Raw genomic sequence first — 13,649 nt, forward strand, 5'->3', positions numbered from 1 at the left:
AAAGACTCTAACAAGTACAGGTTTCTGGTAACTGACTATACTGCTGAACTGAATGAATAAGCATTTTCAGAACTCTAATGGAAAACTGATGAATTCATAAAAGTGCTAACAAAAGATCAAGATGAAAAAAAATTAATTACATGGGACTGAGTGAACTGATGAGGATGATTATAATGTTTGTGACTTTCTGTTTGAATAATAATAAAAAAAAATCCCACAAGGACTCAGAGGCAAAAAATATACAAATCAGTTTTCGCTGCAAAGTAAAGGAACTGTTACAGTGGAGGATTACTGGACTGAATGTCAATATTATGACATAGTATGAGTGTGTTTCATGTTTGGTAATTGCAATCATTGTTGCTTTTGTTGTGGTCAACCATTTACAATGCTTGGTGTCAGTTTATCTCTTGTAAAAATAAAGTGCAGTGTGTGTGTGTGGAAAAATAATAATAAAAAAATAAAGAACTGCTACTTAACAGAAAAAAAAAGCCGTAACTACAATGATTTGACATTGGATACATAATATACAAATATGGAAATTGTAACATCAATAACCTAAAATATGAAGGGAAAGAAGTAAAAGTCTAAAATTTCTGTATGCTGTTGAAGGTAAGTTGTTATCAGCTTAAAATAGGGTGTTACAAATGTAAGATATTTTATGTAAGTCTCATGGTAGCCACCGAGGAAAAACCTGTAGTAGATACACAAAAGATTATGGTAAAGGAGTCAAAGCATATCACTACAAAAGGTGATCAAATGACAAAGGAACATAGCAAGAGAAGAAGCAAGGAACAGAGATCCAATGATACGCTGCCTATAAAGGACTCACTTTTGCTTTAAGAACATGCATAAACTGAGAGTGAAGGAACGGAAAAAGGTATTTCAAGCAAATGGTAACCAAAAGAAAGCGGGGACAGCTGTAGTTATATCAGACAAGATAGACTCTAAGTTAAAAAAGGACAAAGAAGGGCCTTATATAATTTTAAAAAAAAAGATCAATCAATCAGGAAGATATAAAAATTTTAAATATTTATGCACCCAACATGTATTATGCACCTAAATAGATAAAGCAAAGACTAACTGAACTCATAGAAAAAATAAACATCAAAACATTAACAGTTGGGGACTTTAATACCCCACTCTTAACAATGACTAGGTCATCCAGATAGAAAATCAATCAGGAAACAGAGGATGTGAACAACACTATAGATCAAATGGTCCTACCAGACACATATAGAACATTCCTTCCAACAGCTGCATATTAGGCATTTTTCTCTAGTGTACACAGAACATTTTCTAGGATAGGTCATAGGTTAGGGCACAAAAAAGTCTCAACAAATTCAAGAGAGTAGAAGTCATATCAAGTATCTTCACATACGGCAATGAAACGAAACAAGAAATCCATAACAGTAAGAAAGCTGGAACACATTCATCAAAAGGAACCAATATCTTAACTTCTAACACTATAGTTTAGTATTGTCCTCTTTTAACTTTATATAAATGGAATAAGTTTTTCTCCTTTGTTTATATTTTTCACTCAATCTTATGCTTATGTGTTTTACTTCACGTAGCAGTAGTTTGTACATTTTCATTGCTATCTAGTATTGCATTATAAGAATAAATCACAACTTATCCTTTTTGCTGGTGATGAGCATTTCTGTTGTTTATAATATAGGCCTATTGCAGATAGTACTAACATAAACATTCTTCTACATGCCTTTAGTGCAGCGGTTCCCAACCTTTATGGCACCAAGGACCGGTTTCATGGTAGACAATTTTTCCACAGACGGGGGTGGGGGATGGTTCAGGCGATAATGCGAGCGATGGGGAGTGGCAGATGAAGCTCTGCTCGCTCACCCGCCGCTCACCTCCTGCTGTGCGGCCCAGTTCCTAACAGGCCGTGGACCACTACCGGTTAGGGGTTAGGGACCCCTGCTTTACTGTATCTGTGATAGCATTTCTACTGGGGACATATCTAAGGGTGGAATTGCTCCATCATAGTGTCTGCTTATATTCACTTGTCATAGACACTGCCAAATAGTAGGTTACACCAGGCTATACATGTCTATCAATGTTTGAGAATTGCAGTTGCTCCAGCTTTTATTCTATACTGTGTCAGTCTTTTTGACTTTAGCCATTCTTGTTTGTGTGTAATGCTATTCATAGTGGTTTTACTTTGTGTTGCTGTAATGAATAAAGTTGAGCATTCTTTTTTATCTATTGGCCATTTCAATCCTATTTTGCAAAGTGTAAAGTGTTCCAACTTCTTGACCCTTTTTCTCTATAGGGCTTCTTTTTAATATTAATTCATAGAAATTTTTCATATATTCTAGATATGAATCCTTTCCAAATTATCTATCTACCTACCTACCTACCTACCTATCCATCTATCATCTGTATATCCACCTACACACACACACACACACACACACACACGCACACGCACATACACACACACACCATGTAGAGATCTCCTAAGTAGTGGTGTCTTCTGATGAAAATAAGTTATCAATTTTATTATAAATACATTTAACAATCTTGATTTTTATGATTAGTCCTTCATATGTCCTGTTTGAGAAATCTTTCTTATCCTAAGATAATGAAGATATTCTCCTTCTGTTATATCTAGAAGCTTTTTGTTATCATCTAAAAGCTTTATTGTATAATCAGCAACATTTAGATCTACAGTCTACCTAGAATTGATTTTTATGAGTGTTGTGGATTAAGTATCAATGTATTTTTCCAAAAAATATAAATTTACCCAGAATCATTTTTTTTCAGAATCATTTATTTAATAGAACTGTTTTCCCTGCTTCTTTGCAGTGCCGCTTTTATCAAAAATCAAGTCTCTATATATCCACGTAGGATTCCATTCCATTAGTCTATTTATCTCTACAAATTGTATATCATTGTAACTTCATAATGTCTTACTATCTAATACTGTATTTCCCCAGCTTTGTTCTTTACCAGTATTATCTGGGCTATACTTGGTCCTTTACATTTCCATACAAATTTTATAATTTTGTTTATAAATATCCTCCACACCTCACCCTCCACCCCCCACAAAAAAAACCTGCTGGAATTTTGATTCAGATTACCTTGAATCTATAGATCAATTTCAGGAAAATTAACAACTTTACATTATTGACTCCTCCAGTTTATGAGTGTGGTACTTCCTTTATTAATTTAAGTCTTCCATAATTCCTCTTACATGCATGGAGAAATCTTACATATCTTCCTTAGATTTATTTCTAACTATTAGGGGGTTTTTAAATAGTATATTTAAAATACTGTTTTCTAATTGTTTGTTCCAGATATATAGAAATTAATTTATTTATGTAGGCTGAACTAGTGTCCACCAAACTTACTAAATTCATTTACTACTGATTGTAATAATCTGTATTTTAGATATAATTTCAGATTTGCTATGTAAACAATCAAATTGTCCTTGAATAATGATAATTTACTCCTTCTATTTCCTTATTGAATTGGTTAGAACATTCAGTAAAATACTGAAGAAAAGTGGTCAGAGAAGATATCCTTTGCTTGTGGAAGAAACCTTTCAACATTTCATTGTTGTGTATGATCTTTACTATAAAACTCTTGCACAGATTAAGAAAGTTCTCTTTCTTAGCTAGTTTGCTATGGACTTTTTATCAGAATGATGTTGAGTTTGTCATATTTTCCTCCATTATTCTGATAATGTGGTAAACTGGTTGATTTTAGAATATTAAACTTCGTATTTTCTTTATCCATTCATCTATTGATGGACATTAACGGATGTTGTTTTCACATTGTGGCTTTTGTAAATAATACTATAATGAACATGGGGGTACATATCTCTCTCTGACAACCTGATTTTAATTATTTTGGATAAATACCCAGAAGTGGGATTGCTGGATCATATGGTAATATATTTTAATTATTTTAGGAAACTCCGAGCTATTTTCAATGGTAGTTGCACCATATTGCCATATATGACAACATGGATGAACTTTGAAAACATTATGCTAAGTGAAATAAACCAATCACAGAAGGAAAATGCTGCATGATTCCATTTATATGAAGTGTCTAAAACAGTCAAATTCATAGAAGTGGAAAGAAAGATGGTTAATTGCCAGGGGCTGAGGAAAGGGAAAAATGGGGAGTTACTGCTCAATAGGTACAAAGATTCAGTTATGAAAGAATAAGTTCTTGAGCCTCATGTGCTGCTTTTGATCCAACTTCTTAGCCTTGCATCCTTGACTTTCAGTGAATTTGTCACATACATCAAGGGAAAGTCTTACCTCAGTATATTTTTTTTTTTCTCCCCAGGATCTTGGCCACTTGAGTCCCAGCTGCCTAGATAGCATTCTGATAGCTTAAATAGATTTTTTTTAAGTTTATCCAGCCCTTCTAGTTGTCTTCAGAGGAAGGTTTGTCTAATCTATCATAGCTAGAAATGGAAGTAGCTGTTCAGTTTCTAATATGTGATTTACAGTTTCAGTCTATTTGGATTAATTACTGGGCATGTCACAACTAAATTTTTCAGGCTTTCAGGAGTCTTACATAATGACTATTTCTAAAACTTAATCTCACACCCTGAACAATTTTTGATTATTTACTGGTCTTCTACAGCTTGTAAGTGTTCATTTGTAAACCATATCTGATATATGTGAGAAGTTAACAATAGACTTGGTTTCAGTGGGTGTCATGGGGATAATTTGTCAAGGAAGAACAAGTTGCCTCAAAGTGAAATGTGAAGAGAGTTCATTCTGTGTTTATGTACATATTTCAAGGTCTCTTGAGCATCTTCTAATAGCTCTTTATCTTGTCAGTAGAGAGACTCGTAATAACTTGGCCAGTGTATTCTAACACTACAAAGATGGGCATTTATCAGAAGATGAATGCAATGGTTTAAGACAATTCTTTGTTTATAGTCTCAGAAAGGAAAAAAAAGAAAATAATTTGAAGGGGTGTGTGCATGTGTGTGTGTGTTTGTGTGTGTGTGTGTAACAGAAATTAAAATAACTCTTCTCTCTGCAGTTTCATGGACAAAGTCAAATAAGTTTGGACACGGATTTGGATCAAAGACCACACTGATAGGTTGCACTGGTTCAGTTTTGGTTTCTAGATTTAGGTAGACTGAGTTTGAATACTGTTTAACTCAGGGTTATTTCCTACTTTTCAAGCTGAAGATTCCTAAAGTGAAATGTGAAAATGTTAAAAAAAAAATATAGATAGATAGATGTGGATATAAATATATATACACATATATATTGGCAGAGAGTAAGCGTGTGTATGTGTGTGTGTGTGTATATATATGTATATACACACACAGTGCCTAGAACAATGCCTGGCAGACAGCAAACCCTAAATACATGATCACTGTTATCACTCCAAGTTTTCATTTGCCTGACTCTAATGTGGGTAGAGAATGCCAGTTTTTCTTCTCCTTATTGCTCATATGCAGTACTCTGTAGGGAAATTGGCATGTACAGTGTCAGCCACTAGATTTGGCTAAATGAAAGAACAGTATCAAATACTGGAGGACATTGAGGAAAGTATAAGAAAAACATAATAGATCTGAAATTATGAACTCCCTGGTGACCTGTTATAAGGGGTAAGGGAAGAAAACAGATTGGACACTGGGAGTTATATTCACTAACATCATCATAAAGTCTGCCTTACTGCTTGGAATTTAATAGACTAAATAAATTATTGATTGATTATAATAAATAATAAATAATTATTGACTGTTTGGCTGAACATTGTGCTCAGTTTAACAGCATAAAAGAAGAAATTAGTGCAATTCAGCGGGAAGGAGTTTGCAGGCTGAAAACTAGAAGGTTATCCTAAGTAAGAAAGCTTCCAGAGAAAACATAAAAAAGGTTATGTAAAGCGGTGGATACAATAGCTTACTCATAACACGCTTTCTCTATTTAACTGAATCATTTTGCTCACTATATTGCACATTTTACACAATTGCCACAATTTCTGCATCTCTCCAAATGTCTATAATATGACAAGAGAAACAACAGATTGTGTAATTCTCAAAATAATCTATTTACGGGCTTCCCTGGTGGCGCAGTAGTTGAGAATCTGCCTGCCAACGCAGGGGACACGGGTTCGAGCCCTGGTGTGGGAAGATCCCACATGCCGCAGAGCAACTGGGCCCGTGAGCCACAACTACTGAGCCTGTGCGTCTGGAGCTTGTGCTCCGCAACAAGAGAGGTCGCGATAGTGAGAGGCCCGCGCACCGCGATGAAGAGTAGCCCCCGCTTGCCGCAACTAGAGAAAGCCCTCGCACAGAAACGAAGACCCAACACAGCCAAAAATAAATAAATAAATTTATTTAAAAAAAATAATCTATTTACCATGATTTTTCTCAGCTTCTTTCTCTGTGAAGGATGTGTTTGGTAAGGAAGCATCCCTGGAGGGACAAGACTTTAAACCAGAGGGGGAAATGACTACCTCAATTTAAAGCCTAAATTGAGACAGGATGGACGTTCCAGGTATTCTAATATGTGTAATACTCTCTGTTATTTTCTGTGATCCCAAAGTCTTTGGAAGTTTGTCTGCTCTGACCAAACCCTGAATTAGGCCAGACCCCCTAAGATTATATCACTTCTCTTCTGATATTAACATGCTTTGGCCTTCCAAGTGAGGAAATGTAGAAAAGAGGTGGCGAGTGAATAATAACTTTCTATTGCTGTGTAACAAATTACCACAAATTTAGCAACTTAAAACAATATTCGTTTCTGGAGGTCAGGAGTCCATGTATATAGCATAACTGGGTTCTCCACTCAGGGTTAAACAGGCTGAAATCAAGGTGTATTCCTTTCTGGAGGCTTTGTGAAAGAATCTGCTTCCAAGCTCATTCAAGTTTTGGTGGAATTCAGTTCCTTTTAGATGTAGGCCTGAGTCCCCATTTCCTTGCTGGTATCACCCAGGGGCACACTCAGCTCCTCCAGGCCACCTGCACTCCTTACTGTACAGCCCCCTCCATCTTCAAAGCCAGCAATGGAGCGTCTCCTCCAGCCCTCTCATGCCAAATCCTTCTCACATTTGAATCTCTTTTGTCAGGAAGAGGTGGTCACTTTTCAGGGACTCACCTGATTAGGTCAGACCCATTACGAATTATCTCCCTATTTCAAGGTCAGTTTCCTTGGGATCTTAATTATAGTTTCAAAATCCCTTCCCAGCAGTCCTGATCTAGATTAGCGTTTGATTTAAAAAGTAGGTAAGGTGAAAATATACCAGAGCAAGAGAATCTTGGCCACGTACTCCCAGCCCGACATGCTGCCCCCTGTCCTCCAACACACGCCTCTTAAATAAGATCCCCTTAACAAACATTTCTCACTGCTGTCATCACTGTATGTCATTATTTTGGAGGCTCCATGAAGTATGGAAAGTACTGGAGTGTTGGAGCTGGAAAGATCTGGGTTGAAATCCCCTCTGTGCTAGCTGTGGGATTTTGAGTAGGTTATTTAATTCCTCAGAGCCTCAATTTCCTCAATGGTAGAAACTAGGGCTAATAATAATCATCTCTAAGGCCTGTAGAGAATCAGGAAAGCAATATAATGGAAATCACCTGACTTACACAAGATGGCAAACTTTAGATTCCTGACTTTTCTTCCTTCTTTTCAATGTTCTGATATAGCTCCTCCAATTCACACCTACTTATCCTCAGACATGGGAAAAATTAAGATTTACAAGCCCTGGAGATAAAGTGATTTTCAGTAAATAACCTAACAATGTTCTCAAAAATTCTACATTGTATTTCATTTTGGAATTAATTCATTAGTGTTGACTGGTGTACATTCATAAGAACTTTTATTTAAAAGCTCAATATTCTTCTTTATTTTCACTATTTTTTTCAGAGATTCTAAGACCTTCTACTCCCCCAGGGGAGGAAAAAAAAGGAATATTATATGAAGACAGCCAAGCAGTCAGTAGACAGACTCCCACTATTAGGAAAAAAAATCCCAAAATACCTGTTAGAATGCTACTGGTAAGAGATTTGGCAGGGTGATGATTATGATTACATGTGAGTAGAACAGCAGTTTCAATAATAATTGTGTGGGCTGTGAACATATTTTGAAAAAAAAAATGCTAGGATGCAGCCTAATGAATGTATTCATTAACCTTAATAGCATCAGGTAGAGAAGGGAGAGGACCATTTTGGAGGGGGGGAATGAATTCAGCCTTTCAGAGTCATTTTATAAGGCACATCAAACAGTGCTGCTTTCTCAATTAAAAATGAATATATGCAGTTGGGACTTCCCTGGTGGCGCAGTGGTTAAGAATCCGCTTGCCAGTGCAGGGGACATGGGTTCGAGCCCTGGTCCGGGAAGATCCCACAGGCCACGGAGCAACTAAGCCTGTGCACCACAATTACTGAGCCCACGTGCCGCAACAAGAGAAGCCACCGCAGTGAGTAGCCCGCGCATGGCAAAGAAGAGTAGCCCCTGCTTGCCGCAATGAGAGAAAACCTGTGTGCAGCAACAAAAACCCAACACAGCCCAAAAATAAATTTTAAAAAAAGAATATATGCAGTTATCGGAAAAGAATTCTCTAAGATTTGAAATTTGCCTTTTAAAGTCTAATTTTCTAATAAGTTATATTAAACATTTAAGTCCTTAGTATGTTCAAGGCATTATAATAAACATAAGGATGAGATGTCCAAAACATAAAATTTACAGACAATTTAGGGAAAACAAATAAATGTACTTAACTTTAATATGATGACAAATGCAAAACTAAAAGCATCAAAATGTTACCTCTATGAGAGCAGAAATCTTGTCTTCTTGTTCACCACTCTACTCCCACATAACTATCAAGTTATTAGTTACCCAATACTTGTTCAGTGAATAAGAAATAAATGTCATGTATTTGAGGAATGAGAATCAAGTGCAGCATCTCCAGTACACAACATATGTGTGATAGTCTTAGCAGTACCAATACGATCAGGCTAAGTGGGACTAAAGATTTCAGTGATCAAGAATAATTGTATGTGCCTGGCATACCCACGTCCCCCGCCCGTACCTCCCCAATGCATAAACTCACACCTCCTGACACAAATTTAACGACTACTAACTGCTAGGAATAGTCATTCTGATGTCTACATTTTTGGTCTGGTATTGCTCCTTTTGAAGCAGACTGAGATGATTTATTTATGTTGTTTGCCCCCAGCAGACGCCTCCCCAAGAACTCTGCAGAGTTATGCTAAGTAATCATGTTGCCATTTGAGAATTCAGCTAATGAAACCCGTATCCACTGTATGTGATTAGCGTTCCATGTAAATAAATCAAGGGACTGTAAATGTAAGAACTAAGAGTGTGGAAACACCCAGGATACTAATTGAGGGGATGGGGGAATAATCTCAGGAAGGCAGGACGGGATTGTGATTTTCACAAGTGATGATTCAGTGACTGGGAACCTAATGAATTGTACTATTAAGGGGAAGACTGAATAAAAAGAAAAGAGGATGTTCAGTCTGGAGAATAAATGAGGAAACTTCCAGGGGGCTGGAAGTCAGCAATGCGCATTCAGACAGGTCATACCTAATGGACTGCTGAGGACATGTGCTGGGACCCACCACAATGCCTGTGCAGTTTGCCTGCACAGAATATGCATTCAAAATGCTTACTGTATTAATGCATTAGAATGAAAAGAACATGGAGACTGTTACAGAGGATCACCCGATGCAACTTTCTGTGCAACATGAATTTTTTCGTTTTCCATAGCAATAACTTAAAACGAGGACAGGAAGGAAAGAGTATATTGTCTGCATTGTACAGATTTAGATTTTGATAACAGAGACAAATTTTTAAATTACTGAGCATCTCTATTCTAACATTTGATAATTACTAAACTTTTTCTTCAGAATTTTCCAAGAATTTTTTATGCCCGTTACCATGTATCTTTAGGGGCTTCTACGTTCCAGAAATATATTCTGACATTAAATCTACTGATTGTAAACCCTACAGTAATCATGTTATAACCATAACAATTGGTCTGCTTCAAATATCTATGTTAATACAAAAATAATAAAAATTATAATTCTAAAGTTAAAATGTTTATAAGGATATAATTGTATAGAGAGCATCAGATCTTTAGAGCTCTATAATTTTCATTATTTCTGTCTTTTTTTTTTTTGAGTGCCAACAGCTATTGCTCAGCATACAAAACCCTAAACATAATAGAATAGGGTGGGTTAATATGGTACTGGACCACGTAAGAAAATTGTTCACTTGTATTTTTTTTTAACACTCAAATTAATTTTTTATGTAGAGAACAGACAGAAATCCAGGAGAAACAAAGTGCTAGAGAGCATATAAAGGGAAATCTGATCATTGTAGATCCCTACTTGTATTCATTTTCTTCCTTTTTCACCCCAAACCTATTTTCCTGTAGTTTACAACCTAGGACATGGAGCTACAATGTCACTTACAATATCACTTACAATATCACTAATGTCTCCCATAAACCAAAAACATCCTCCTTTACCCACTATTCTCCACGTATCTAGTCCTAGGGACTCTGAGAATTCCTTACAAATAGGCTCTTCATTCCCATTCCTTTAATACAAACATCCATTCGATCCCTTAACCACTGTAACAACTTTTCTAACTTGATCCTCTAACACTCATCCACAACCTTTCTTATCTGTCACTCGCACTGCTACCACAGTTTATCCAGTTCTCATCGTCTCTTCGTAGCACTTCCCACTTTAAAAGCCACCACTGGCTCCCCTTCACCTGAATGATAAAACTCAAAGCGTTTGGAATGGCCCAGAAGACCACTCATAATTGGTCTTCCTCAGCATACTTTTCATTAGTCACTATCCGGTGCACTCCATATAGCTGCAATGCTTAATATTTACTATTCCCTGATTCACAAATACCTACTTGTTGGGCTTCTCTGGTGGCGCAGTGGTTGAGAATCCGCCTGCCAACGCAGGGGACACAGGTTCGAGCCCTGGTCTGGGAAGATCCCACATGCCGCGGAGCAACTAGGCCCGTGTACCACAACTACTGAGCCTGCAGGTCTGGAGCCTGTGCTCCGCAACAAGAGAAGCCGCGATAGTGAGAGGCCCGCGCACGGTGATAGAGAGTGGCCTCCACTTGCCGCAACTAGAGAAAGCCCTCGCAAAGAAATGAAGACCCAACACAGCTAAAAATAAATTAATTAATTAATTAATAAACAAATACCTACTTGTTGTCTAAAAAATAACTCAAAATACAGTTATCACTCCATTACCCATATTTTCCAAACTCAATTCAAATCTTACCTTTCTACGAAGAGTTGGTCAATTATTTACTGATCTTCTCTCTCGTTGTGTTCATTTCATGCCTATAACAATATTCGTTTGTATGTGGTCATTTATTTACATGTCTCTCCTCCTCTCCCATATATATATATATAAAATTAAGTGGATCCACTTAATTATTGTTATTCACAGTAGGTATGTTCTATAAACAGGCACCAAACACTGAATTAGTGAATACTGACCATTACTCCTAGGGGAAATATAGGTTTAAATTGTCGTGAGCCTCTAGTCACATTTTCATCAACTAGTCGTTACATAACCTTGCTTTATGGTGTTCTGGTCTAAAGACACTTTATTTAATATTTAATATCTAATATTGTTGATGAATTAATATTGAATTCATAGAAAACAGGACTTTACTCATGCCTAAATGCAGCTGTCTTTTTTTTTTTTTTTTTTTACTTTTTAAGAGTATATGTATTATCAACCTATATTTAAAAAAATCTATTTATTGGGCTCCCCTGGTGGCGCAGTGGTTGAGAGTCTGCCTGCCGATGCAGGGGACACGGGTTCGTGCCCCAGTCCGGGAAGATCCCACATGCCGTGGAGCGGCTGGGCCCGTGAGCCATGGCTGCTGAGCCTGCGCGTCCGGAGCCTGTGCTCCGCAACGGGAGAGGCCACAACAGTGAGAGGCCCACGTACCGCAAAAAAATATTTATTTATTTATTTATTTATCTATCTATCTATCTATCTATCTATCTATTTATTTATTTATTTATTTAGCTGCACCGGGCCTTAGTTGCAGTACGCGGGATCTTCGTTCCCACATGCAGGATCTTAGTCGCGGCATACCGGATCTTGTTCCCTGACCAGGGATCGAACCTGTGCCCCCTGCATTGGGAGCGTGGAGTCCTAACCACTGGACCACCAGGGGCAGCTGGTTTTCTATGTAAGGTATAGCACAGCCTTCTTGCACTTGGGAATTCTAAATAATGTATCAGTACGATACTTGGGGATATTTTAAACAGCAAAACCCATTTAAAAAAAAACACAAAAATGCAAAAACTTGGCACTTAATAGACCATGAAAAGGGCACTTCTTTATAGTATCAAAGCTGAAACAAGAAAGCAGAGTTTCACCTTGTGCAGCCTCAGCCGGGTATATGCACACCAGAAGAATCAACTTTTTCGCCACTCTCTGTATATCTGAAAATGAACATAAAAGTGCCATGAGTATCAGTATGGGGGTTGCAAATAAATTTTAGCAAGCAGGTGAAGTTACAAATACAGATTCTGCAAATAATGGGAAACGACTCTAAATCAAAGCATTGGGAAGAAAATAACGAAATGGATTATAAGGAGAGGGGTAAAATGCCCATCAATGAGAAGAAATTGGATGGATGGATGGATGGATGGATGGATGGATGGATGGATGAAGAGACAGACAGATAGATAGATAGATAGATACTAAATCTAGAAACTTGACTGAAATGTGGTACATTTGCAGTTTCTTTCCTTATCTTCCTTCCCCCTTTTTCCTGATTTGGTAAAATATATGTCACCCAAAAGCATTAAAGTAGTGCCAGACTCTTGACAGTCCACTCTAACAATGCAATGGAAAGCACTGGATAGTCGAAAGGTAAGCTCAAGTTTTCTTGGCTCTTCACTTATGAATTTATTATTCCTTACTTAGACATACCCTATCATCTTAATGCAAATCTTAGAAGCACATTTTTATGAAAATGTTAATATTTAATAAGCTAAAGTCAATATAGCACCATCTAACTTAGCCAATATGGATTGAACTTTCTTGAGACTTACACAGCAGATATTCCCCTGTAAGCTTAAATAGAATAACCATTTTTTGCCACACAGACACTGGAATTTTCTGTTTATATACGAACTCTTTTATGGTTTTTATTTTGCTGTTGAATGGAAATATCTGGAACAAAACTGTTTTAAAAATCACCACTCTAACCGATAGACTACTAAAAAACACCATCTTTTGCTAAATTAAATGTAGAGATTTATACATGGAAAAAAAAAGCTAAAGAACATGATGAGAGATGAGTAAATTAACACACTACGGTCCTAACATTTTTTTTTTTTAATGGAAATATCACCTCCAAAAAAGTTTATCAAGACAGGCTTTTTACAATCCCCATTAAATTCAGTGAATGAATTGTGAAGGGTAAATTGGACCCATTATGATCTTACATTTCTTATGTAATAGTCATAATCACAGCGTTACATAAGAGCAAGCGCGCATGAATAAAAGGAGCAATTTAAATTCCCACTTCCTTGGAGAACGGGGCTCTGCTTGACAAACAGGTTTCCGGTCCCATTTGCAGCACGCCCATGCATCTCCTCGAGTGCCAATGAGACCCACACTCTCC

General features: G+C 37.0%; 1 protein-coding gene and 1 long non-coding RNA gene across 5 annotated transcripts in view; one reads left to right on the forward strand and one right to left on the reverse strand.

Annotated features, from left to right (window-relative positions):
* The window catches only part of GRM5 (glutamate metabotropic receptor 5), a 533,478-nt gene that overhangs the window by 373,957 nt on the left and 145,872 nt on the right, over nucleotides 1-13,649 (forward strand). The gene's annotated exons all lie outside the window — the stretch shown is intronic.
* LOC109552342 (uncharacterized) overlaps nucleotides 1-13,649 on the reverse strand; it is a 265,244-nt gene that overhangs the window by 106,751 nt on the left and 144,844 nt on the right. For both annotated transcript variants that reach the window (XR_012333377.1, XR_012333376.1), the window contains 2 exons: nucleotides 12,394-12,459; nucleotides 11,276-11,337 (listed from right to left, as the gene is read on the reverse strand). This is a non-coding gene — a long non-coding RNA (uncharacterized lncRNA). The remainder of the gene's footprint in view (nucleotides 1-11,275; nucleotides 11,338-12,393; nucleotides 12,460-13,649) is intronic.

Source organism: Tursiops truncatus, chromosome 8 (genome assembly GCF_011762595.2).
Source record: "Tursiops truncatus isolate mTurTru1 chromosome 8, mTurTru1.mat.Y, whole genome shotgun sequence".
In the NCBI taxonomy this organism is placed as follows: domain Eukaryota; kingdom Metazoa; phylum Chordata; class Mammalia; order Artiodactyla; family Delphinidae; genus Tursiops; species Tursiops truncatus.